Genomic DNA, 21,875 nt, shown 5'->3' with positions numbered 1-21,875 from the left:
CCGCAGAACCAAGTGTCTTATATCATCGGAATCCTTGGCTCGAGCCGAGCGAGACGCATGCCTCGGATTCGAAGGTTGCGCTGGCGAAATTTTCGGGTATTTGGGATTTTGTGAAAAACCTACTTTTGCACACTAGTCCTAGGTCTTTTGCCCGATCTGGCCCAAACCAGTGCAGAAAGATTCTCTGGAGTCTGACTGTCCGTCCAGATCGGAAAAAAAGTGGGAATTTCGATTCAGCTTGGCGGCGGCAGGCCGAAACCTACGGGCTGGGCGAGGCGGGGTCTGCTAGAACGGCTATAGCTCTTGGACGGAACGAGACAATTTCACCCAAGCCGGTACACCCGTGCACGGGCTCAGTCTGGGGTCAGGCGAGAAAGGACGCGGTGAATGGCCACCTAGTGGCGCTTTAAAATGAAAAAGCAACAACATGAGAGCGGCTATAGGCGAACGTATGTCGCGTGCTTTTTCACAGCACGCGCACGAGACAGTCGTACCATACGACAGAAAACCTCCATCCGAACAACTTTGCCTTTGGGACCACTGCTGTCAATCAACTCGTCCGTTGAATATCAAAGTTTGTGGGAAAAACCACATTCGGCAAACCGGTCGCAGGTTTCGACAACCTCGATGAAAACAAACGCAGTTCAGTTCTCTGAACTCTCCGGGTCACTGGCTGACACAGCAGAAAGAGACAGAAACATAACAAAACTGGTGCAACTTCACCCTTTGGGGCAGTGGGCGGCGCCACAAGCGTCAAGAACCGCACGCTTTTTCCCTCCACGCTATCTGCTTTTAACCAGTGTGTACAGGGGAGAGCGCGAACGCAGTCCCCCACTACCATAAATTATGCAGTCGAGATTCCCACATTTGGGGAATTCGCAGGGGTCAGCACAACCGGAGTGCAATGGCCGAGCCTCGCCCTGGGTGAACCACCTTCCTGATCATGGTGTCTCCCCTGCCAGGTAAGTATGAGTTGCCTGGCCTCCAGGCAGAGGCGCCCTATCCCCCTTCGCCATCCTCAAACACGGTGACCTTCCCCTCCCCCAAGAAAAGGAAGGCCGGGGCACCTTCCATTGCTTGACTGCTGCGTGCGTGCGTGCGTGACCTTGATTTGAATCAGGTGTCCCTAATCCATCCAACACAAACCCCTGATTCGACTCATCAGCTCGTTGGTAAAGACTCTCAAATAAGAGGGACATCAAAAAACGTGCTGTGACGGTGATGAGTCAGCCGGCCGGCAACCGACGCTTTTGTTCTTCTTTTTTCCCTATGCTCATATGACCGCAGCTTGCTGCTTTCTCTGTGGCACGGTCATCGTTGCGTCACCTCATCGTCATTCTGTATGCGCTTCCTGGGTATTTCTGTATTCTCTGACAAAATTCCAGTGGTGTTGTTGGTTCTTCTATTAGTCACAACAAGTCGCAGTCCCCAAAAAGGGGAAGCACACCGTTCCTGGAGGCACTGCAATACCAGGTCGATGCGTGGAGTGGACGGAGCAAGCCCCGGTTCTGGCTCCATGTGCCAAAAATCAATTTAATATGCAGTCCCCGGATAGGGGACGTATCAGATATTAAACTGATAAGAACAGATACTACACTTGATCTTAGCCAAAAGGCCGAGAAGCGATGACACAATGACGCAGCGGCAGGGGAGCCGGCAAAGGCGACGCCCATCTGGGAAGCGGTGAGGGGGGGAGGGTTGGCAAAGGCCTTACGTCGTAGAGACCTGAAACTTTGAGGGATGGTACTAGCCACTCGCTCTACAACATCACCAAGGCTGGCCCCCCGATGGGCCCGGCACGAAATGGCTCGTAGCTCCCAAACCGCACGCCGCAGAACCAAGTGTCTTATATCATCGGAATCCTTGGCTCGAGCCGAGCGAGACGCATGCCTCGGATTCGAAGGTTGCGCTGGCGAAATTTTCGGGTATTTGGGATTTTGTGAAAAACCTACTTTTGCACACTAGTCCTAGGTCTTTTGCCCGATCTGGCCCAAACCAGTGCAGAAAGATTCTCTGGAGTCTGACTGTCCGTCCAGATCGGAAAAAAAGTGGGAATTTCGATTCAGCTTGGCGGCGGCAGGCCGAAACCTACGGGCTGGGCGAGGCGGGGTCTGCTAGAACGGCTATAGCTCTTGGACGGAACGAGACAATTTCACCCAAGCCGGTACACCCGTGCACGGGCTCAGTCTGGGGTCAGGCGAGAAAGGACGCGGTGAATGGCCACCTAGTGGCGCTTTAAAATGAAAAAGCAACAACATGAGAGCGGCTATAGGCGAACGTATGTCGCGTGCTTTTTCACAGCACGCGCACGAGACAGTCGTACCATACGACAGAAAACCTCCATCCGAACAACTTTGCCTTTGGGACCACTGCTGTCAATCAACTCGTCCGTTGAATATCAAAGTTTGTGGGAAAAACCACATTCGGCAAACCGGTCGCAGGTTTCGACAACCTCGATGAAAACAAACGCAGTTCAGTTCTCTGAACTCTCCGGGTCACTGGCTGACACAGCAGAAAGAGACAGAAACATAACAAAACTGGTGCAACTTCACCCTTTGGGGCAGTGGGCGGCGCCACAAGCGTCAAGAACCGCACGCTTTTTCCCTCCACGCTATCTGCTTTTAACCAGTGTGTACAGGGGAGAGCGCGAACGCAGTCCCCCACTACCATAAATTATGCAGTCGAGATTCCCACATTTGGGGAATTCGCAGGGGTCAGCACAACCGGAGTGCAATGGCCGAGCCTCGCCCTGGGTGAACCACCTTCCTGATCATGGTGTCTCCCCTGCCAGGTAAGTATGAGTTGCCTGGCCTCCAGGCAGAGGCGCCCTATCCCCCTTCGCCATCCTCAAACACGGTGACCTTCCCCTCCCCCAAGAAAAGGAAGGCCGGGGCACCTTCCATTGCTTGACTGCTGCGTGCGTGCGTGCGTGACCTTGATTTGAATCAGGTGTCCCTAATCCATCCAACACAAACCCCTGATTCGACTCATCAGCTCGTTGGTAAAGACTCTCAAATAAGAGGGACATCAAAAAACGTGCTGTGACGGTGATGAGTCAGCCGGCCGGCAACCGACGCTTTTGTTCTTCTTTTTTCCCTATGCTCATATGACCGCAGCTTGCTGCTTTCTCTGTGGCACGGTCATCGTTGCGTCACCTCATCGTCATTCTGTATGCGCTTCCTGGGTATTTCTGTATTCTCTGACAAAATTCCAGTGGTGTTGTTGGTTCTTCTATTAGTCACAACAAGTCGCAGTCCCCAAAAAGGGGAAGCACACCGTTCCTGGAGGCACTGCAATACCAGGTCGATGCGTGGAGTGGACGGAGCAAGCCCCGGTTCTGGCTCCATGTGCCAAAAATCAATTTAATATGCAGTCCCCGGATAGGGGACGTATCAGATATTAAACTGATAAGAACAGATACTACACTTGATCTTAGCCAAAAGGCCGAGAAGCGATGACACAATGACGCAGCGGCAGGGGAGCCGGCAAAGGCGACGCCCATCTGGGAAGCGGTGAGGGGGGGAGGGTTGGCAAAGGCCTTACGTCGTAGAGACCTGAAACTTTGAGGGATGGTACTAGCCACTCGCTCTACAACATCACCAAGGCTGGCCCCCCGATGGGCCCGGCACGAAATGGCTCGTAGCTCCCAAACCGCACGCCGCAGAACCAAGTGTCTTATATCATCGGAATCCTTGGCTCGAGCCGAGCGAGACGCATGCCTCGGATTCGAAGGTTGCGCTGGCGAAATTTTCGGGTATTTGGGATTTTGTGAAAAACCTACTTTTGCACACTAGTCCTAGGTCTTTTGCCCGATCTGGCCCAAACCAGTGCAGAAAGATTCTCTGGAGTCTGACTGTCCGTCCAGATCGGAAAAAAAGTGGGAATTTCGATTCAGCTTGGCGGCGGCAGGCCGAAACCTACGGGCTGGGCGAGGCGGGGTCTGCTAGAACGGCTATAGCTCTTGGACGGAACGAGACAATTTCACCCAAGCCGGTACACCCGTGCACGGGCTCAGTCTGGGGTCAGGCGAGAAAGGACGCGGTGAATGGCCACCTAGTGGCGCTTTAAAATGAAAAAGCAACAACATGAGAGCGGCTATAGGCGAACGTATGTCGCGTGCTTTTTCACAGCACGCGCACGAGACAGTCGTACCATACGACAGAAAACCTCCATCCGAACAACTTTGCCTTTGGGACCACTGCTGTCAATCAACTCGTCCGTTGAATATCAAAGTTTGTGGGAAAAACCACATTCGGCAAACCGGTCGCAGGTTTCGACAACCTCGATGAAAACAAACGCAGTTCAGTTCTCTGAACTCTCCGGGTCACTGGCTGACACAGCAGAAAGAGACAGAAACATAACAAAACTGGTGCAACTTCACCCTTTGGGGCAGTGGGCGGCGCCACAAGCGTCAAGAACCGCACGCTTTTTCCCTCCACGCTATCTGCTTTTAACCAGTGTGTACAGGGGAGAGCGCGAACGCAGTCCCCCACTACCATAAATTATGCAGTCGAGATTCCCACATTTGGGGAATTCGCAGGGGTCAGCACAACCGGAGTGCAATGGCCGAGCCTCGCCCTGGGTGAACCACCTTCCTGATCATGGTGTCTCCCCTGCCAGGTAAGTATGAGTTGCCTGGCCTCCAGGCAGAGGCGCCCTATCCCCCTTCGCCATCCTCAAACACGGTGACCTTCCCCTCCCCCAAGAAAAGGAAGGACGGGGCACCTTCCATTGCTTGACTGCTGCGTGCGTGCGTGCGTGACCTTGATTTGAATCAGGTGTCCCTAATCCATCCAACACAAACCCCTGATTCGACTCATCAGCTCGTTGGTAAAGACTCTCAAATAAGAGGGACATCAAAAAACGTGCTGTGACGGTGATGAGTCAGCCGGCCGGCAACCGACGCTTTTGTTCTTCTTTTTTCCCTATGCTCATATGACCGCAGCTTGCTGCTTTCTCTGTGGCACGGTCATCGTTGCGTCACCTCATCGTCATTCTGTATGCGCTTCCTGCGTATTTCTGTATTCTCTGACAAAAAAAATTCCAGTGGTGTTGTTGGTTCTTCTATTAGTCACAACAATTCGCAGTCCCCAAAAAGGGGAAGCACACCGTTCCTGGAGGCACTGCAATACCAGGTCGATGCGTGGAGTGGACGGAGCAAGCCCCGGTTCCGGCTCCATGTGCCAAAAATCAATTTAATATGCAGTCCCCGGATAGGGGACGTATCAGATATTAAACTGATAAGAACAGATACTACACTTGATTTCTTAGCCAAAAGGCCGAGAAGCGATGACACAATGACGCAGCGGCAGGGGAGCCGGCAAAGGCGACGCCCATCTGGGAAGCGGTGAGGGGGGGAGGGTTGGCAAAGGCCTTACGTCGTAGAGACCTGAAACTTTGAGGGATGGTACTAGCCACTCGCTCTACAACATCACCAAGGCTGGCCCCCCGATGGGCCCGGCACGAAATGGCTCGTAGCTCCCAAACCGCACGCCGCAGAACCAAGTGTCTTATATCATCGGAATCCTTGGCTCGAGCCGAGCGAGACGCATGCCTCGGATTCGAAGGTTGCGCTGGCGAAATTTTCGGGTATTTGGGATTTTGTGAAAAACCTACTTTTGCACACTAGTCCTAGGTCTTTTGCCCGATCTGGCCCAAACCAGTGCAGAAAGATTCTCTGGAGTCTGACTGTCCGTCCAGATCGGAAAAAAAGTGGGAATTTCGATTCAGCTTGGCGGCGGCAGGCCGAAACCTACGGGCTGGGCGAGGCGGGGTCTGCTAGAACGGCTATAGCTCTTGGACGGAACGAGACAATTTCACCCAAGCCGGTACACCCGTGCACGGGCTCAGTCTGGGGTCAGGCGAGAAAGGACGCGGTGAATGGCCACCTAGTGGCGCTTTAAAATGAAAAAGCAACAACATGAGAGCGGCTATAGGCGAACGTATGTCGCGTGCTTTTTCACAGCACGCGCACGAGACAGTCGTACCATACGACAGAAAACCTCCATCCGAACAACTTTGCCTTTGGGACCACTGCTGTCAATCAACTCGTCCGTTGAATATCAAAGTTTGTGGGAAAAACCACATTCGGCAAACCGGTCGCAGGTTTCGACAACCTCGATGAAAACAAACGCAGTTCAGTTCTCTGAACTCTCCGGGTCACTGGCTGACACAGCAGAAAGAGACAGAAACATAACAAAACTGGTGCAACTTCACCCTTTGGGGCAGTGGGCGGCGCCACAAGCGTCAAGAACCGCACGCTTTTTCCCTCCACGCTATCTGCTTTTAACCAGTGTGTACAGGGGAGAGCGCGAACGCAGTCCCCCACTACCATAAATTATGCAGTCGAGATTCCCACATTTGGGGAATTCGCAGGGGTCAGCACAACCGGAGTGCAATGGCCGAGCCTCGCCCTGGGTGAACCACCTTCCTGATCATGGTGTCTCCCCTGCCAGGTAAGTATGAGTTGCCTGGCCTCCAGGCAGAGGCGCCCTATCCCCCTTCGCCATCCTCAAACACGGTGACCTTTCCCTCCCCCAAGAAAAGGAAGGACGGGGCACCTTCCATTGCTTGACTGCTGCGTGCGTGCGTGCGTGACCTTGATTTGAATCAGGTGTCCCTAATCCATCCAACACAAACCCCTGATTCGACTCATCAGCTCGTTGGTAAAGACTCTCAAATAAGAGGGACATCAAAAAACGTGCTGTGACGGTGATGAGTCAGCCGGCCGGCAACCGACGCTTTTGTTCTTCTTTTTTCCCTATGCTCATATGACCGCAGCTTGCTGCTTTCTCTGTGGCACGGTCATCGTTGCGTCACCTCATCGTCATTCTGTATGCGCTTCCTGCGTATTTCTGTATTCTCTGACAAAATTCCAGTGGTGTTGTTGGTTCTTCTATTAGTCACAACAATTCGCAGTCCCCAAAAAGGGGAAGCACACCGTTCCTGGAGGCACTGCAATACCAGGTCGATGCGTGGAGTGGACGGAGCAAGCCCCGGTTCCGGCTCCATGTGCCAAAAATCAATTTAATATGCAGTCCCCGGATAGGGGACGTATCAGATATTAAACTGATAAGAACAGATACTACACTTGATCTTAGCCAAAAGGCCGAGAAGCGATGACACAATGACGCAGCGGCAGGGGAGCCGGCAAAGGCGACGCCCATCTGGGAAGCGGTGAGGGGGGGAGGGTTGGCAAAGGCCTTACGTCGTAGAGACCTGAAACTTTGAGGGATGGTACTAGCCACTCGCTCTACAACATCACCAAGGCTGGCCCCCCGATGGGCCCGGCACGAAATGGCTCGTAGCTCCCAAACCGCACGCCGCAGAACCAAGTGTCTTATATCATCGGAATCCTTGGCTCGAGCCAAGCGAGACGCATGCCTCGGATTCGAAGGTTGCGCTGGCGAAATTTTCGGGTATTTGGGATTTTGTGAAAAACCTACTTTTGCACACTAGTCCTAGGTCTTTTGCCCGATCTGGCCCAAACCAGTGCAGAAAGATTCTCTGGAGTCTGACTGTCCGTCCAGATCGGAAAAAAAGTGGGAATTTCGATTCAGCTTGGCGGCGGCAGGCCGAAACCTACGGGCTGGGCGAGGCGGGGTCTGCTAGAACGGCTATAGCTCTTGGACGGAACGAGACAATTTCACCCAAGCCGGTACACCCGTGCACGGGCTCAGTCTGGGGTCAGGCGAGAAAGGACGCGGTGAATGGCCACCTAGTGGCGCTTTAAAATGAAAAAGCAACAACATGAGAGCGGCTATAGGCGAACGTATGTCGCGTGCTTTTTCACAGCACGCGCACGAGACAGTCGTACCATACGACAGAAAACCTCCATCCGAACAACTTTGCCTTTGGGACCACTGCTGTCAATCAACTCGTCCGTTGAATATCAAAGTTTGTGGGAAAAACCACATTCGGCAAACCGGTCGCAGGTTTCGACAACCTCGATGAAAACAAACGCAGTTCAGTTCTCTGAACTCTCCGGGTCACTGGCTGACACAGCAGAAAGAGACAGAAACATAACAAAACTGGTGCAACTTCACCCTTTGGGGCAGTGGGCGGCGCCACAAGCGTCAAGAACCGCACGCTTTTTCCCTCCACGCTATCTGCTTTTAACCAGTGTGTACAGGGGAGAGCGCGAACGCAGTCCCCCACTACCATAAATTATGCAGTCGAGATTCCCACATTTGGGGAATTCGCAGGGGTCAGCACAACCGGAGTGCAATGGCCGAGCCTCGCCCTGGGTGAACCACCTTCCTGATCATGGTGTCTCCCCTGCCAGGTAAGTATGAGTTGCCTGGCCTCCAGGCAGAGGCGCCCTATCCCCCTTCGCCATCCTCAAACACGGTGACCTTCCCCTCCCCCAAGAAAAGGAAGGACGGGGCACCTTCCATTGCTTGACTGCTGCGTGCGTGCGTGCGTGACCTTGATTTGAATCAGGTGTCCCTAATCCATCCAACACAAACCCCTGATTCGACTCATCAGCTCGTTGGTAAAGACTCTCAAATAAGAGGGACATCAAAAAACGTGCTGTGACGGTGATGAGTCAGCCGGCCGGCAACCGACGCTTTTGTTCTTCTTTTTTCCCTATGCTCATATGACCGCAGCTTGCTGCTTTCTCTGTGGCACGGTCATCGTTGCGTCACCTCATCGTCATTCTGTATGCGCTTCCTGCGTATTTCTGTATTCTCTGACAAAAAAAATTCCAGTGGTGTTGTTGGTTCTTCTATTAGTCACAACAATTCGCAGTCCCCAAAAAGGGGAAGCACACCGTTCCTGGAGGCACTGCAATACCAGGTCGATGCGTGGAGTGGACGGAGCAAGCCCCGGTTCCGGCTCCATGTGCCAAAAATCAATTTAATATGCAGTCCCCGGATAGGGGACGTATCAGATATTAAACTGATAAGAACAGATACTACACTTGATCTTAGCCAAAAGGCCGAGAAGCGATGACACAATGACGCAGCGGCAGGGGAGCCGGCAAAGGCGACGCCCATCTGGGAAGCGGTGAGGGGGGGAGGGTTGGCAAAGGCCTTACGTCGTAGAGACCTGAAACTTTGAGGGATGGTACTAGCCACTCGCTCTACAACATCACCAAGGCTGGCCCCCCGATGGGCCCGGCACGAAATGGCTCGTAGCTCCCAAACCGCACGCCGCAGAACCAAGTGTCTTATATCATCGGAATCCTTGGCTCGAGCCGAGCGAGACGCATGCCTCGGATTCGAAGGTTGCGCTGGCGAAATTTTCGGGTATTTGGGATTTTGTGAAAAACCTACTTTTGCACACTAGTCCTAGGTCTTTTGCCCGATCTGGCCCAAACCAGTGCAGAAAGATTCTCTGGAGTCTGACTGTCCGTCCAGATCGGAAAAAAAGTGGGAATTTCGATTCAGCTTGGCGGCGGCAGGCCGAAACCTACGGGCTGGGCGAGGCGGGGTCTGCTAGAACGGCTATAGCTCTTGGACGGAACGAGACAATTTCACCCAAGCCGGTACACCCGTGCACGGGCTCAGTCTGGGGTCAGGCGAGAAAGGACGCGGTGAATGGCCACCTAGTGGCGCTTTAAAATGAAAAAGCAACAACATGAGAGCGGCTATAGGCGAACGTATGTCGCGTGCTTTTTCACAGCACGCGCACGAGACAGTCGTACCATACGACAGAAAACCTCCATCCGAACAACTTTGCCTTTGGGACCACTGCTGTCAATCAACTCGTCCGTTGAATATCAAAGTTTGTGGGAAAAACCACATTCGGCAAACCGGTCGCAGGTTTCGACAACCTCGATGAAAACAAACGCAGTTCAGTTCTCTGAACTCTCCGGGTCACTGGCTGACACAGCAGAAAGAGACAGAAACATAACAAAACTGGTGCAACTTCACCCTTTGGGGCAGTGGGCGGCGCCACAAGCGTCAAGAACCGCACGCTTTTTCCCTCCACGCTATCTGCTTTTAACCAGTGTGTACAGGGGAGAGCGCGAACGCAGTCCCCCACTACCATAAATTATGCAGTCGAGATTCCCACATTTGGGGAATTCGCAGGGGTCAGCACAACCGGAGTGCAATGGCCGAGCCTCGCCCTGGGTGAACCACCTTCCTGATCATGGTGTCTCCCCTGCCAGGTAAGTATGAGTTGCCTGGCCTCCAGGCAGAGGCGCCCTATCCCCCTTCGCCATCCTCAAACACGGTGACCTTCCCCTCCCCCAAGAAAAGGAAGGACGGGGCACCTTCCATTGCTTGACTGCTGCGTGCGTGCGTGCGTGACCTTGATTTGAATCAGGTGTCCCTAATCCATCCAACACAAACCCCTGATTCGACTCATCAGCTCGTTGGTAAAGACTCTCAAATAAGAGGGACATCAAAAAACGTGCTGTGACGGTGATGAGTCAGCCGGCCGGCAACCGACGCTTTTGTTCTTCTTTTTTCCCTATGCTCATATGACCGCAGCTTGCTGCTTTCTCTGTGGCACGGTCATCGTTGCGTCACCTCATCGTCATTCTGTATGCGCTTCCTGCGTATTTCTGTATTCTCTGACAAAAAAAATTCCAGTGGTGTTGTTGGTTCTTCTATTAGTCACAACAATTCGCAGTCCCCAAAAAGGGGAAGCACACCGTTCCTGGAGGCACTGCAATACCAGGTCGATGCGTGGAGTGGACGGAGCAAGCCCCGGTTCCGGCTCCATGTGCCAAAAATCAATTTAATATGCAGTCCCCGGATAGGGGACGTATCAGATATTAAACTGATAAGAACAGATACTACACTTGATCTTAGCCAAAAGGCCGAGAAGCGATGACACAATGACGCAGCGGCAGGGGAGCCGGCAAAGGCGACGCCCATCTGGGAAGCGGTGAGGGGGGGAGGGTTGGCAAAGGCCTTACGTCGTAGAGACCTGAAACTTTGAGGGATGGTACTAGCCACTCGCTCTACAACATCACCAAGGCTGGCCCCCCGATGGGCCCGGCACGAAATGGCTCGTAGCTCCCAAACCGCACGCCGCAGAACCAAGTGTCTTATATCATCGGAATCCTTGGCTCGAGCCGAGCGAGACGCATGCCTCGGATTCGAAGGTTGCGCTGGCGAAATTTTCGGGTATTTGGGATTTTGTGAAAAACCTACTTTTGCACACTAGTCCTAGGTCTTTTGCCCGATCTGGCCCAAACCAGTGCAGAAAGATTCTCTGGAGTCTGACTGTCCGTCCAGATCGGAAAAAAAGTGGGAATTTCGATTCAGCTTGGCGGCGGCAGGCCGAAACCTACGGGCTGGGCGAGGCGGGGTCTGCTAGAACGGCTATAGCTCTTGGACGGAACGAGACAATTTCACCCAAGCCGGTACACCCGTGCACGGGCTCAGTCTGGGGTCAGGCGAGAAAGGACGCGGTGAATGGCCACCTAGTGGCGCTTTAAAATGAAAAAGCAACAACATGAGAGCGGCTATAGGCGAACGTATGTCGCGTGCTTTTTCACAGCACGCGCACGAGACAGTCGTACCATACGACAGAAAACCTCCATCCGAACAACTTTGCCTTTGGGACCACTGCTGTCAATCAACTCGTCCGTTGAATATCAAAGTTTGTGGGAAAAACCACATTCGGCAAACCGGTCGCAGGTTTCGACAACCTCGATGAAAACAAACGCAGTTCAGTTCTCTGAACTCTCCGGGTCACTGGCTGACACAGCAGAAAGAGACAGAAACATAACAAAACTGGTGCAACTTCACCCTTTGGGGCAGTGGGCGGCGCCACAAGCGTCAAGAACCGCACGCTTTTTCCCTCCACGCTATCTGCTTTTAACCAGTGTGTACAGGGGAGAGCGCGAACGCAGTCCCCCACTACCATAAATTATGCAGTCGAGATTCCCACATTTGGGGAATTCGCAGGGGTCAGCACAACCGGAGTGCAATGGCCGAGCCTCGCCCTGGGTGAACCACCTTCCTGATCATGGTGTCTCCCCTGCCAGGTAAGTATGAGTTGCCTGGCCTCCAGGCAGAGGCGCCCTATCCCCCTTCGCCATCCTCAAACACGGTGACCTTCCCCTCCCCCAAGAAAAGGAAGGACGGGGCACCTTCCATTGCTTGACTGCTGCGTGCGTGCGTGCGTGACCTTGATTTGAATCAGGTGTCCCTAATCCATCCAACACAAACCCCTGATTCGACTCATCAGCTCGTTGGTAAAGACTCTCAAATAAGAGGGACATCAAAAAACGTGCTGTGACGGTGATGAGTCAGCCGGCCGGCAACCGACGCTTTTGTTCTTCTTTTTTCCCTATGCTCATATGACCGCAGCTTGCTGCTTTCTCTGTGGCACGGTCATCGTTGCGTCACCTCATCGTCATTCTGTATGCGCTTCCTGCGTATTTCTGTATTCTCTGACAAAAAAAATTCCAGTGGTGTTGTTGGTTCTTCTATTAGTCACAACAATTCGCAGTCCCCAAAAAGGGGAAGCACACCGTTCCTGGAGGCACTGCAATACCAGGTCGATGCGTGGAGTGGACGGAGCAAGCCCCGGTTCCGGCTCCATGTGCCAAAAATCAATTTAATATGCAGTCCCCGGATAGGGGACGTATCAGATATTAAACTGATAAGAACAGATACTACACTTGATCTTAGCCAAAAGGCCGAGAAGCGATGACACAATGACGCAGCGGCAGGGGAGCCGGCAAAGGCGACGCCCATCTGGGAAGCGGTGAGGGGGGGAGGGTTGGCAAAGGCCTTACGTCGTAGAGACCTGAAACTTTGAGGGATGGTACTAGCCACTCGCTCTACAACATCACCAAGGCTGGCCCCCCGATGGGCCCGGCACGAAATGGCTCGTAGCTCCCAAACCGCACGCCGCAGAACCAAGTGTCTTATATCATCGGAATCCTTGGCTCGAGCCGAGCGAGACGCATGCCTCGGATTCGAAGGTTGCGCTGGCGAAATTTTCGGGTATTTGGGATTTTGTGAAAAACCTACTTTTGCACACTAGTCCTAGGTCTTTTGCCCGATCTGGCCCAAACCAGTGCAGAAAGATTCTCTGGAGTCTGACTGTCCGTCCAGATCGGAAAAAAAGTGGGAATTTCGATTCAGCTTGGCGGCGGCAGGCCGAAACCTACGGGCTGGGCGAGGCGGGGTCTGCTAGAACGGCTATAGCTCTTGGACGGAACGAGACAATTTCACCCAAGCCGGTACACCCGTGCACGGGCTCAGTCTGGGGTCAGGCGAGAAAGGACGCGGTGAATGGCCACCTAGTGGCGCTTTAAAATGAAAAAGCAACAACATGAGAGCGGCTATAGGCGAACGTATGTCGCGTGCTTTTTCACAGCACGCGCACGAGACAGTCGTACCATACGACAGAAAACCTCCATCCGAACAACTTTGCCTTTGGGACCACTGCTGTCAATCAACTCGTCCGTTGAATATCAAAGTTTGTGGGAAAAACCACATTCGGCAAACCGGTCGCAGGTTTCGACAACCTCGATGAAAACAAACGCAGTTCAGTTCTCTGAACTCTCCGGGTCACTGGCTGACACAGCAGAAAGAGACAGAAACATAACAAAACTGGTGCAACTTCACCCTTTGGGGCAGTGGGCGGCGCCACAAGCGTCAAGAACCGCACGCTTTTTCCCTCCACGCTATCTGCTTTTAACCAGTGTGTACAGGGGAGAGCGCGAACGCAGTCCCCCACTACCATAAATTATGCAGTCGAGATTCCCACATTTGGGGAATTCGCAGGGGTCAGCACAACCGGAGTGCAATGGCCGAGCCTCGCCCTGGGTGAACCACCTTCCTGATCATGGTGTCTCCCCTGCCAGGTAAGTATGAGTTGCCTGGCCTCCAGGCAGAGGCGCCCTATCCCCCTTCGCCATCCTCAAACACGGTGACCTTCCCCTCCCCCAAGAAAAGGAAGGACGGGGCACCTTCCATTGCTTGACTGCTGCGTGCGTGCGTGCGTGACCTTGATTTGAATCAGGTGTCCCTAATCCATCCAACACAAACCCCTGATTCGACTCATCAGCTCGTTGGTAAAGACTCTCAAATAAGAGGGACATCAAAAAACGTGCTGTGACGGTGATGAGTCAGCCGGCCGGCAACCGACGCTTTTGTTCTTCTTTTTTCCCTATGCTCATATGACCGCAGCTTGCTGCTTTCTCTGTGGCACGGTCATCGTTGCGTCACCTCATCGTCATTCTGTATGCGCTTCCTGCGTATTTCTGTATTCTCTGACAAAATTCCAGTGGTGTTGTTGGTTCTTCTATTAGTCACAACAATTCGCAGTCCCCAAAAAGGGGAAGCACACCGTTCCTGGAGGCACTGCAATACCAGGTCGATGCGTGGAGTGGACGGAGCAAGCCCCGGTTCCGGCTCCATGTGCCAAAAATCAATTTAATATGCAGTCCCCGGATAGGGGACGTATCAGATATTAAACTGATAAGAACAGATACTACACTTGATCTTAGCCAAAAGGCCGAGAAGCGATGACACAATGACGCAGCGGCAGGGGAGCCGGCAAAGGCGACGCCCATCTGGGAAGCGGTGAGGGGGGGAGGGTTGGCAAAGGCCTTACGTCGTAGAGACCTGAAACTTTGAGGGATGGTACTAGCCACTCGCTCTACAACATCACCAAGGCTGGCCCCCCGATGGGCCCGGCACGAAATGACTCGTAGCTCCCAAACCGCACGCCGCAGAACCAAGTGTCTTATATCATCGGAATCCTTGGCTCGAGCCGAGCGAGACGCATGCCTCGGATTCGAAGGTTGCGCTGGCGAAATTTTCGGGTATTTGGGATTTTGTGAAAAACCTACTTTTGCACACTAGTCCTAGGTCTTTTGCCCGATCTGGCCCAAACCAGTGCAGAAAGATTCTCTGGAGTCTGACTGTCCGTCCAGATCGGAAAAAAAGTGGGAATTTCGATTCAGCTTGGCGGCGGCAGGCCGAAACCTACGGGCTGGGCGAGGCGGGGTCTGCTAGAACGGCTATAGCTCTTGGACGGAACGAGACAATTTCACCCAAGCCGGTACACCCGTGCACGGGCTCAGTCTGGGGTCAGGCGAGAAAGGACGCGGTGAATGGCCACCTAGTGGCGCTTTAAAATGAAAAAGCAACAACATGAGAGCGGCTATAGGCGAACGTATGTCGCGTGCTTTTTCACAGCACGCGCACGAGACAGTCGTACCATACGACAGAAAACCTCCATCCGAACAACTTTGCCTTTGGGACCACTGCTGTCAATCAACTCGTCCGTTGAATATCAAAGTTTGTGGGAAAAACCACATTCGGCAAACCGGTCGCAGGTTTCGACAACCTCGATGAAAACAAACGCAGTTCAGTTCTCTGAACTCTCCGGGTCACTGGCTGACACAGCAGAAAGAGACAGAAACATAACAAAACTGGTGCAACTTCACCCTTTGGGGCAGTGGGCGGCGCCACAAGCGTCAAGAACCGCACGCTTTTTCCCTCCACGCTATCTGCTTTTAACCAGTGTGTACAGGGGAGAGCGCGAACGCAGTCCCCCACTACCATAAATTATGCAGTCGAGATTCCCACATTTGGGGAATTCGCAGGGGTCAGCACAACCGGAGTGCAATGGCCGAGCCTCGCCCTGGGTGAACCACCTTCCTGATCATGGTGTCTCCCCTGCCAGGTAAGTATGAGTTGCCTGGCCTCCAGGCAGAGGCGCCCTATCCCCCTTCGCCATCCTCAAACACGGTGACCTTCCCCTCCCCCAAGAAAAGGAAGGACGGGGCACCTTCCATTGCTTGACTGCTGCGTGCGTGCGTGCGTGACCTTGATTTGAATCAGGTGTCCCTAATCCATCCAACACAAACCCCTGATTCGACTCATCAGCTCGTTGGTAAAGACTCTCAAATAAGAGGGACATCAAAAAACGTGCTGTGACGGTGATGAGTCAGCCGGCCGGCAACCGACGCTTTTGTTCTTCTTTTTTCCCTATGCTCATATGACCGCAGCTTGCTGCTTTCTCTGTGGCACGGTCATCGTTGCGTCACCTCATCGTCATTCTGTATGCGCTTCCTGCGTATTTCTGTATTCTCTGACAAAAAAAATTCCAGTGGTGTTGTTGGTTCTTCTATTAGTCACAACAATTCGCAGTCCCCAAAAAGGGGAAGCACACCGTTCCTGGAGGCACTGCAATACCAGGTCGATGCGTGGAGTGGACGGAGCAAGCCCCGGTTCCGGCTCCATGTGCCAAAAATCAATTTAATATGCAGTCCCCGGATAGGGGACGTATCAGATATTAAACTGATAAGAACAGATACTACACTTGATCTTAGCCAAAAGGCCGAGAAGCGATGACACAATGACGCAGCGGCAGGGGAGCCGGCAAAGGCGACGCCCATCTGGGAAGCGGTGAGGGGGGGAGGGTTGGCAAAGGCCTTACGTCGTAGAGACCTGAAACTTTGAGGGATGGTACTAGCCACTCGCTCTACAACATCACCAAGGCTGGCCCCCCGATGGGCCCGGCACGAAATGGCTCGTAGCTCCCAAACCGCACGCCGCAGAACCAAGTGTCTTATATCATCGGAATCCTTGGCTCGAGCCGAGCGAGACGCATGCCTCGGATTCGAAGGTTGCGCTGGCGAAATTTTCGGGTATTTGGGATTTTGTGAAAAACCTACTTTTGCACACTAGTCCTAGGTCTTTTGCCCGATCTGGCCCAAACCAGTGCAGAAAGATTCTCTGGAGTCTGACTGTCCGTCCAGATCGGAAAAAAAGTGGGAATTTCGATTCAGCTTGGCGGCGGCAGGCCGAAACCTACGGGCTGGGCGAGGCGGGGTCTGCTAGAACGGCTATAGCTCTTGGACGGAACGAGACAATTTCACCCAAGCCGGTACACCCGTGCACGGGCTCAGTCTGGGGTCAGGCGAGAAAGGACGCGGTGAATGGCCACCTAGTGGCGCTTTAAAATGAAAAAGCAACAACATGAGAGCGGCTATAGGCGAACGTATGTCGCGTGCTTTTTCACAGCACGCGCACGAGACAGTCGTACCATACGACAGAAAACCTCCATCCGAACAACTTTGCCTTTGGGACCACTGCTGTCAATCAACTCGTCCGTTGAATATCAAAGTTTGTGGGAAAAACCACATTCGGCAAACCGGTCGCAGGTTTCGACAACCTCGATGAAAACAAACGCAGTTCAGTTCTCTGAACTCTCCGGGTCACTGGCTGACACAGCAGAAAGAGACAGAAACATAACAAAACTGGTGCAACTTCACCCTTTGGGGCAGTGGGCGGCGCCACAAGCGTCAAGAACCGCACGCTTTTTCCCTCCACGCTATCTGCTTTTAACCAGTGTGTACAGGGGAGAGCGCGAACGCAGTCCCCCACTACCATAAATTATGCAGTCGAGATTCCCACATTTGGGGAATTCGCAGGGGTCAGCACAACCGGAGTGCAATGGCCGAGCCTCGCCCTGGGTGAACCACCTTCCTGATCATGGTGTCTCCCCTGCCAGGTAAGTATGAGTTGCCTGGCCTCCAGGCAGAGGCGCCCTATCCCCCTTCGCCATCCTCAAACACGGTGACCTTCCCCTCCCCCAAGAAAAGGAAGGACGGGGCACCTTCCATTGCTTGACTGCTGCGTGCGTGCGTGCGTGACCTTGATTTGAATCAGGTGTCCCTAATCCATCCAACACAAACCCCTGATTCGACTCATCAGCTCGTTGGTAAAGACTCTCAAATAAGAGGGACATCAAAAAACGTGCTGTGACGGTGATGAGTCAGCCGGCCGGCAACCGACGCTTTTGTTCTTCTTTTTTCCCTATGCTCATATGACCGCAGCTTGCTGCTTTCTCTGTGGCACGGTCATCGTTGCGTCACCTCATCGTCATTCTGTATGCGCTTCCTGCGTATTTCTGTATTCTCTGACAAAAAAAATTCCAGTGGTGTTGTTGGTTCTTCTATTAGTCACAACAATTCGCAGTCCCCAAAAAGGGGAAGCACACCGTTCCTGGAGGCACTGCAATACCAGGTCGATGCGTGGAGTGGACGGAGCAAGCCCCGGTTCCGGCTCCATGTGCCAAAAATCAATTTAATATGCAGTCCCCGGATAGGGGACGTATCAGATATTAAACTGATAAGAACAGATACTACACTTGATCTTAGCCAAAAGGCCGAGAAGCGATGACACAATGACGCAGCGGCAGGGGAGCCGGCAAAGGCGACGCCCATCTGGGAAGCGGTGAGGGGGGGAGGGTTGGCAAAGGCCTTACGTCGTAGAGACCTGAAACTTTGAGGGATGGTACTAGCCACTCGCTCTACAACATCACCAAGGCTGGCCCCCCGATGGGCCCGGCACGAAATGGCTCGTAGCTCCCAAACCGCACGCCGCAGAACCAAGTGTCTTATATCATCGGAATCCTTGGCTCGAGCCGAGCGAGACGCATGCCTCGGATTCGAAGGTTGCGCTGGCGAAATTTTCGGGTATTTGGGATTTTGTGAAAAACCTACTTTTGCACACTAGTCCTAGGTCTTTTGCCCGATCTGGCCCAAACCAGTGCAGAAAGATTCTCTGGAGTCTGACTGTCCGTCCAGATCGGAAAAAAAGTGGGAATTTCGATTCAGCTTGGCGGCGGCAGGCCGAAACCTACGGGCTGGGCGAGGCGGGGTCTGCTAGAACGGCTATAGCTCTTGGACGGAACGAGACAATTTCACCCAAGCCGGTACACCCGTGCACGGGCTCAGTCTGGGGTCAGGCGAGAAAGGACGCGGTGAATGGCCACCTAGTGGCGCTTTAAAATGAAAAAGCAACAACATGAGAGCGGCTATAGGCGAACGTATGTCGCGTGCTTTTTCACAGCACGCGCACGAGACAGTCGTACCATACGACAGAAAACCTCCATCCGAACAACTTTGCCTTTGGGACCACTGCTGTCAATCAACTCGTCCGTTGAATATCAAAGTTTGTGGGAAAAACCACATTCGGCAAACCGGTCGCAGGTTTCGACAACCTCGATGAAAACAAACGCAGTTCAGTTCTCTGAACTCTCCGGGTCACTGGCTGACACAGCAGAAAGAGACAGAAACATAACAAAACTGGTGCAACTTCACCCTTTGGGGCAGTGGGCGGCGCCACAAGCGTCAAGAACCGCACGCTTTTTCCCTCCACGCTATCTGCTTTTAACCAGTGTGTACAGGGGAGAGCGCGAACGCAGTCCCCCACTACCATAAATTATGCAGTCGAGATTCCCACATTTGGGGAATTCGCAGGGGTCAGCACAACCGGAGTGCAATGGCCGAGCCTCGCCCTGGGTGAACCACCTTCCTGATCATGGTGTCTCCCCTGCCAGGTAAGTATGAGTTGCCTGGCCTCCAGGCAGAGGCGCCCTATCCCCCTTCGCCATCCTCAAACACGGTGACCTTCCCCTCCCCCAAGAAAAGGAAGGACGGGGCACCTTCCATTGCTTGACTGCTGCGTGCGTGCGTGCGTGCGTGACCTTGATTTGAATCAGGTGTCCCTAATCCATCCAACACAAACCCCTGATTCGACTCATCAGCTCGTTGGTAAAGACTCTCAAATAAGAGGGACATCAAAAAACGTGCTGTGACGGTGATGAGTCAGCCGGCCGGCAACCGACGCTTTTGTTCTTCTTTTTTCCCTATGCTCATATGACCGCAGCTTGCTGCTTTCTCTGTGGCACGGTCATCGTTGCGTCACCTCATCGTCATTCTGTATGCGCTTCCTGCGTATTTCTGTATTCTCTGACAAAAAAAATTCCAGTGGTGTTGTTGGTTCTTCTATTAGTCACAACAATTCGCAGTCCCCAAAAAGGGGAAGCACACCGTTCCTGGAGGCACTGCAATACCAGGTCGATGCGTGGAGTGGACGGAGCAAGCCCCGGTTCCGGCTCCATGTGCCAAAAATCAATTTAATATGCAGTCCCCGGATAGGGGACGTATCAGATATTAAACTGATAAGAACAGATACTACACTTGATCTTAGCCAAAAGGCCGAGAAGCGATGACACAATGACGCAGCGGCAGGGGAGCCGGCAAAGGCGACGCCCATCTGGGAAGCGGTGAGGGGGGGAGGGTTGGCAAAGGCCTTACGTCGTAGAGACCTGAAACTTTGAGGGATGGTACTAGCCACTCGCTCTACAACATCACCAAGGCTGGCCCCCCGATGGGCCCGGCACGAAATGGCTCGTAGCTCCCAAACCGCACGCCGCAGAACCAAGTGTCTTATATCATCGGAATCCTTGGCTCGAGCCGAGCGAGACGCATGCCTCGGATTCGAAGGTTGCGCTGGCGAAATTTTCGGGTATTTGGGATTTTGTGAAAAACCTACTTTTGCACACTAGTCCTAGGTCTTTTGCCCGATCTGGCCCAAACCAGTGCAGAAAGATTCTCTGGAGTCTGACTGTCCGTCCAGATCGGAAAAAAAGTGGGAATTTCGATTCAGCTTGGCGGCGGCAGGCCGAAACCTACGGGCTGGGCGAGGCGGGGTCTGCTAGAACGGCTATAGCTCTTGGACGGAACGAGACAATTTCACCCAAGCCGGTACACCCGTGCACGGGCTCAGTCTGGGGTCAGGCGAGAAAGGACGCGGTGAATGGCCACCTAGTGGCGCTTTAAAATGAAAAAGCAACAACATGAGAGCGGCTATAGGCGAACGTATGTCGCGTGCTTTTTCACAGCACGCGCACGAGACAGTCGTACCATACGACAGAAAACCTCCATCCGAACAACTTTGCCTTTGGGACCACTGCTGTCAATCAACTCGTCCGTTGAATATCAAAGTTTGTGGGAAAAACCACATTCGGCAAACCGGTCGCAGGTTTCGACAACCTCGATGAAAACAAACGCAGTTCAGTTCTCTGAACTCTCCGGGTCACTGGCTGACACAGCAGAAAGAGACAGAAACATAACAAAACTGGTGCAACTTCACCCTTTGGGGCAGTGGGCGGCGCCACAAGCGTCAAGAACCGCACGCTTTTTCCCTCCACGCTATCTGCTTTTAACCAGTGTGTACAGGGGAGAGCGCGAACGCAGTCCCCCACTACCATAAATTATGCAGTCGAGATTCCCACATTTGGGGAATTCGCAGGGGTCAGCACAACCGGAGTGCAATGGCCGAGCCTCGCCCTGGGTGAACCACCTTCCTGATCATGGTGTCTCCCCTGCCAGGTAAGTATGAGTTGCCTGGCCTCCAGGCAGAGGCGCCCTATCCCCCTTCGCCATCCTCAAACACGGTGACCTTCCCCTCCCCCAAGAAAAGGAAGGACGGGGCACCTTCCATTGCTTGACTGCTGCGTGCGTGCGTGCGTGCGTGACCTTGATTTGAATCAGGTGTCCCTAATCCATCCAACACAAACCCCTGATTCGACTCATCAGCTCGTTGGTAAAGACTCTCAAATAAGAGGGACATCAAAAAACGTGCTGTGACGGTGATGAGTCAGCCGGCCGGCAACCGACGCTTTTGTTCTTCTTTTTTCCCTATGCTCATATGACCGCAGCTTGCTGCTTTCTCTGTGGCACGGTCATCGTTGCGTCACCTCATCGTCATTCTGTATGCGCTTCCTGCGTATTTCTGTATTCTCTGACAAAAAAAATTCCAGTGGTGTTGTTGGTTCTTCTATTAGTCACAACAATTCGCAGTCCCCAAAAAGGGGAAGCACACCGTTCCTGGAGGCACTGCAATACCAGGTCGATGCGTGGAGTGGACGGAGCAAGCCCCGGTTCCGGCTCCATGTGCCAAAAATCAATTTAATATGCAGTCCCCGGATAGGGGACGTATCAGATATTAAACTGATAAGAACAGATACTACACTTGATCTTAGCCAAAAGGCCGAGAAGCGATGACACAATGACGCAGCGGCAGGGGAGCCGGCAAAGGCGACGCCCATCTGGGAAGCGGTGAGGGGGGGAGGGTTGGCAAAGGCCTTAC

General features: G+C 53.2%; 24 non-coding genes across 24 annotated transcripts; all 24 read right to left on the bottom strand.

The window, feature by feature from the left end:
• Window positions 1–806: 806 nt before the first annotated feature.
• On the bottom strand, window positions 807–970 carry LOC137080420 (U1 spliceosomal RNA). Its single transcript, XR_010906272.1, has one exon. It is a non-coding gene; the product is annotated as a U1 spliceosomal RNA (small nuclear RNA).
• A 466-nt stretch (window positions 971–1,436) lies between these two features.
• LOC137080037 (U2 spliceosomal RNA) lies at window positions 1,437–1,627 on the bottom strand. The gene has a single exon (XR_010905958.1). It is a non-coding gene; the product is annotated as a U2 spliceosomal RNA (small nuclear RNA).
• Window positions 1,628–2,635: 1,008 nt separating this feature from the next.
• On the bottom strand, window positions 2,636–2,799 carry LOC137080419 (U1 spliceosomal RNA). Its single transcript, XR_010906271.1, has one exon. It is a non-coding gene; the product is annotated as a U1 spliceosomal RNA (small nuclear RNA).
• Window positions 2,800–3,265: 466 nt separating this feature from the next.
• LOC137080036 (U2 spliceosomal RNA) lies at window positions 3,266–3,456 on the bottom strand. The gene has a single exon (XR_010905957.1). It is a non-coding gene; the product is annotated as a U2 spliceosomal RNA (small nuclear RNA).
• Window positions 3,457–4,464: 1,008 nt separating this feature from the next.
• Window positions 4,465–4,628, bottom strand: LOC137080418 (U1 spliceosomal RNA). Its single transcript, XR_010906270.1, has one exon. It is a non-coding gene; the product is annotated as a U1 spliceosomal RNA (small nuclear RNA).
• A 470-nt stretch (window positions 4,629–5,098) lies between these two features.
• LOC137080064 (U2 spliceosomal RNA) lies at window positions 5,099–5,291 on the bottom strand. The gene has a single exon (XR_010905983.1). It is a non-coding gene; the product is annotated as a U2 spliceosomal RNA (small nuclear RNA).
• A 1,008-nt stretch (window positions 5,292–6,299) lies between these two features.
• LOC137080416 (U1 spliceosomal RNA) lies at window positions 6,300–6,463 on the bottom strand. The gene has a single exon (XR_010906268.1). It is a non-coding gene; the product is annotated as a U1 spliceosomal RNA (small nuclear RNA).
• Window positions 6,464–6,929: 466 nt separating this feature from the next.
• Window positions 6,930–7,120, bottom strand: LOC137079919 (U2 spliceosomal RNA). The gene has a single exon (XR_010905847.1). It is a non-coding gene; the product is annotated as a U2 spliceosomal RNA (small nuclear RNA).
• Window positions 7,121–8,128: 1,008 nt separating this feature from the next.
• Window positions 8,129–8,292, bottom strand: LOC137080415 (U1 spliceosomal RNA). Its single transcript, XR_010906267.1, has one exon. It is a non-coding gene; the product is annotated as a U1 spliceosomal RNA (small nuclear RNA).
• Window positions 8,293–8,762: 470 nt separating this feature from the next.
• On the bottom strand, window positions 8,763–8,953 carry LOC137079918 (U2 spliceosomal RNA). Its single transcript, XR_010905846.1, has one exon. It is a non-coding gene; the product is annotated as a U2 spliceosomal RNA (small nuclear RNA).
• Window positions 8,954–9,961: 1,008 nt separating this feature from the next.
• On the bottom strand, window positions 9,962–10,125 carry LOC137080414 (U1 spliceosomal RNA). Its single transcript, XR_010906266.1, has one exon. It is a non-coding gene; the product is annotated as a U1 spliceosomal RNA (small nuclear RNA).
• A 470-nt stretch (window positions 10,126–10,595) lies between these two features.
• LOC137079917 (U2 spliceosomal RNA) lies at window positions 10,596–10,786 on the bottom strand. Its single transcript, XR_010905845.1, has one exon. It is a non-coding gene; the product is annotated as a U2 spliceosomal RNA (small nuclear RNA).
• A 1,008-nt stretch (window positions 10,787–11,794) lies between these two features.
• Window positions 11,795–11,958, bottom strand: LOC137080413 (U1 spliceosomal RNA). The gene has a single exon (XR_010906265.1). It is a non-coding gene; the product is annotated as a U1 spliceosomal RNA (small nuclear RNA).
• Window positions 11,959–12,428: 470 nt separating this feature from the next.
• On the bottom strand, window positions 12,429–12,619 carry LOC137079914 (U2 spliceosomal RNA). Its single transcript, XR_010905843.1, has one exon. It is a non-coding gene; the product is annotated as a U2 spliceosomal RNA (small nuclear RNA).
• A 1,008-nt stretch (window positions 12,620–13,627) lies between these two features.
• Window positions 13,628–13,791, bottom strand: LOC137080412 (U1 spliceosomal RNA). Its single transcript, XR_010906264.1, has one exon. It is a non-coding gene; the product is annotated as a U1 spliceosomal RNA (small nuclear RNA).
• A 466-nt stretch (window positions 13,792–14,257) lies between these two features.
• Window positions 14,258–14,448, bottom strand: LOC137079913 (U2 spliceosomal RNA). Its single transcript, XR_010905842.1, has one exon. It is a non-coding gene; the product is annotated as a U2 spliceosomal RNA (small nuclear RNA).
• A 1,008-nt stretch (window positions 14,449–15,456) lies between these two features.
• Window positions 15,457–15,620, bottom strand: LOC137080411 (U1 spliceosomal RNA). Its single transcript, XR_010906263.1, has one exon. It is a non-coding gene; the product is annotated as a U1 spliceosomal RNA (small nuclear RNA).
• A 470-nt stretch (window positions 15,621–16,090) lies between these two features.
• On the bottom strand, window positions 16,091–16,281 carry LOC137079912 (U2 spliceosomal RNA). The gene has a single exon (XR_010905841.1). It is a non-coding gene; the product is annotated as a U2 spliceosomal RNA (small nuclear RNA).
• A 1,008-nt stretch (window positions 16,282–17,289) lies between these two features.
• Window positions 17,290–17,453, bottom strand: LOC137080410 (U1 spliceosomal RNA). The gene has a single exon (XR_010906262.1). It is a non-coding gene; the product is annotated as a U1 spliceosomal RNA (small nuclear RNA).
• A 470-nt stretch (window positions 17,454–17,923) lies between these two features.
• On the bottom strand, window positions 17,924–18,114 carry LOC137079911 (U2 spliceosomal RNA). Its single transcript, XR_010905840.1, has one exon. It is a non-coding gene; the product is annotated as a U2 spliceosomal RNA (small nuclear RNA).
• Window positions 18,115–19,122: 1,008 nt separating this feature from the next.
• On the bottom strand, window positions 19,123–19,286 carry LOC137080409 (U1 spliceosomal RNA). Its single transcript, XR_010906261.1, has one exon. It is a non-coding gene; the product is annotated as a U1 spliceosomal RNA (small nuclear RNA).
• A 474-nt stretch (window positions 19,287–19,760) lies between these two features.
• Window positions 19,761–19,951, bottom strand: LOC137079910 (U2 spliceosomal RNA). Its single transcript, XR_010905839.1, has one exon. It is a non-coding gene; the product is annotated as a U2 spliceosomal RNA (small nuclear RNA).
• A 1,008-nt stretch (window positions 19,952–20,959) lies between these two features.
• LOC137080408 (U1 spliceosomal RNA) lies at window positions 20,960–21,123 on the bottom strand. The gene has a single exon (XR_010906260.1). It is a non-coding gene; the product is annotated as a U1 spliceosomal RNA (small nuclear RNA).
• Window positions 21,124–21,597: 474 nt separating this feature from the next.
• Window positions 21,598–21,788, bottom strand: LOC137079909 (U2 spliceosomal RNA). Its single transcript, XR_010905838.1, has one exon. It is a non-coding gene; the product is annotated as a U2 spliceosomal RNA (small nuclear RNA).
• Between the last annotated feature and the right edge of the window lie 87 nt (window positions 21,789–21,875).

Source organism: Pseudorasbora parva, chromosome 6, assembly GCF_024679245.1.
Source record: "Pseudorasbora parva isolate DD20220531a chromosome 6, ASM2467924v1, whole genome shotgun sequence".
NCBI classification, from domain to species: domain Eukaryota; kingdom Metazoa; phylum Chordata; class Actinopteri; order Cypriniformes; family Gobionidae; genus Pseudorasbora; species Pseudorasbora parva.
Note: the sequence above shows the minus strand (reverse complement) of the source record. Positions and strands in the feature narration are given on the sequence as shown.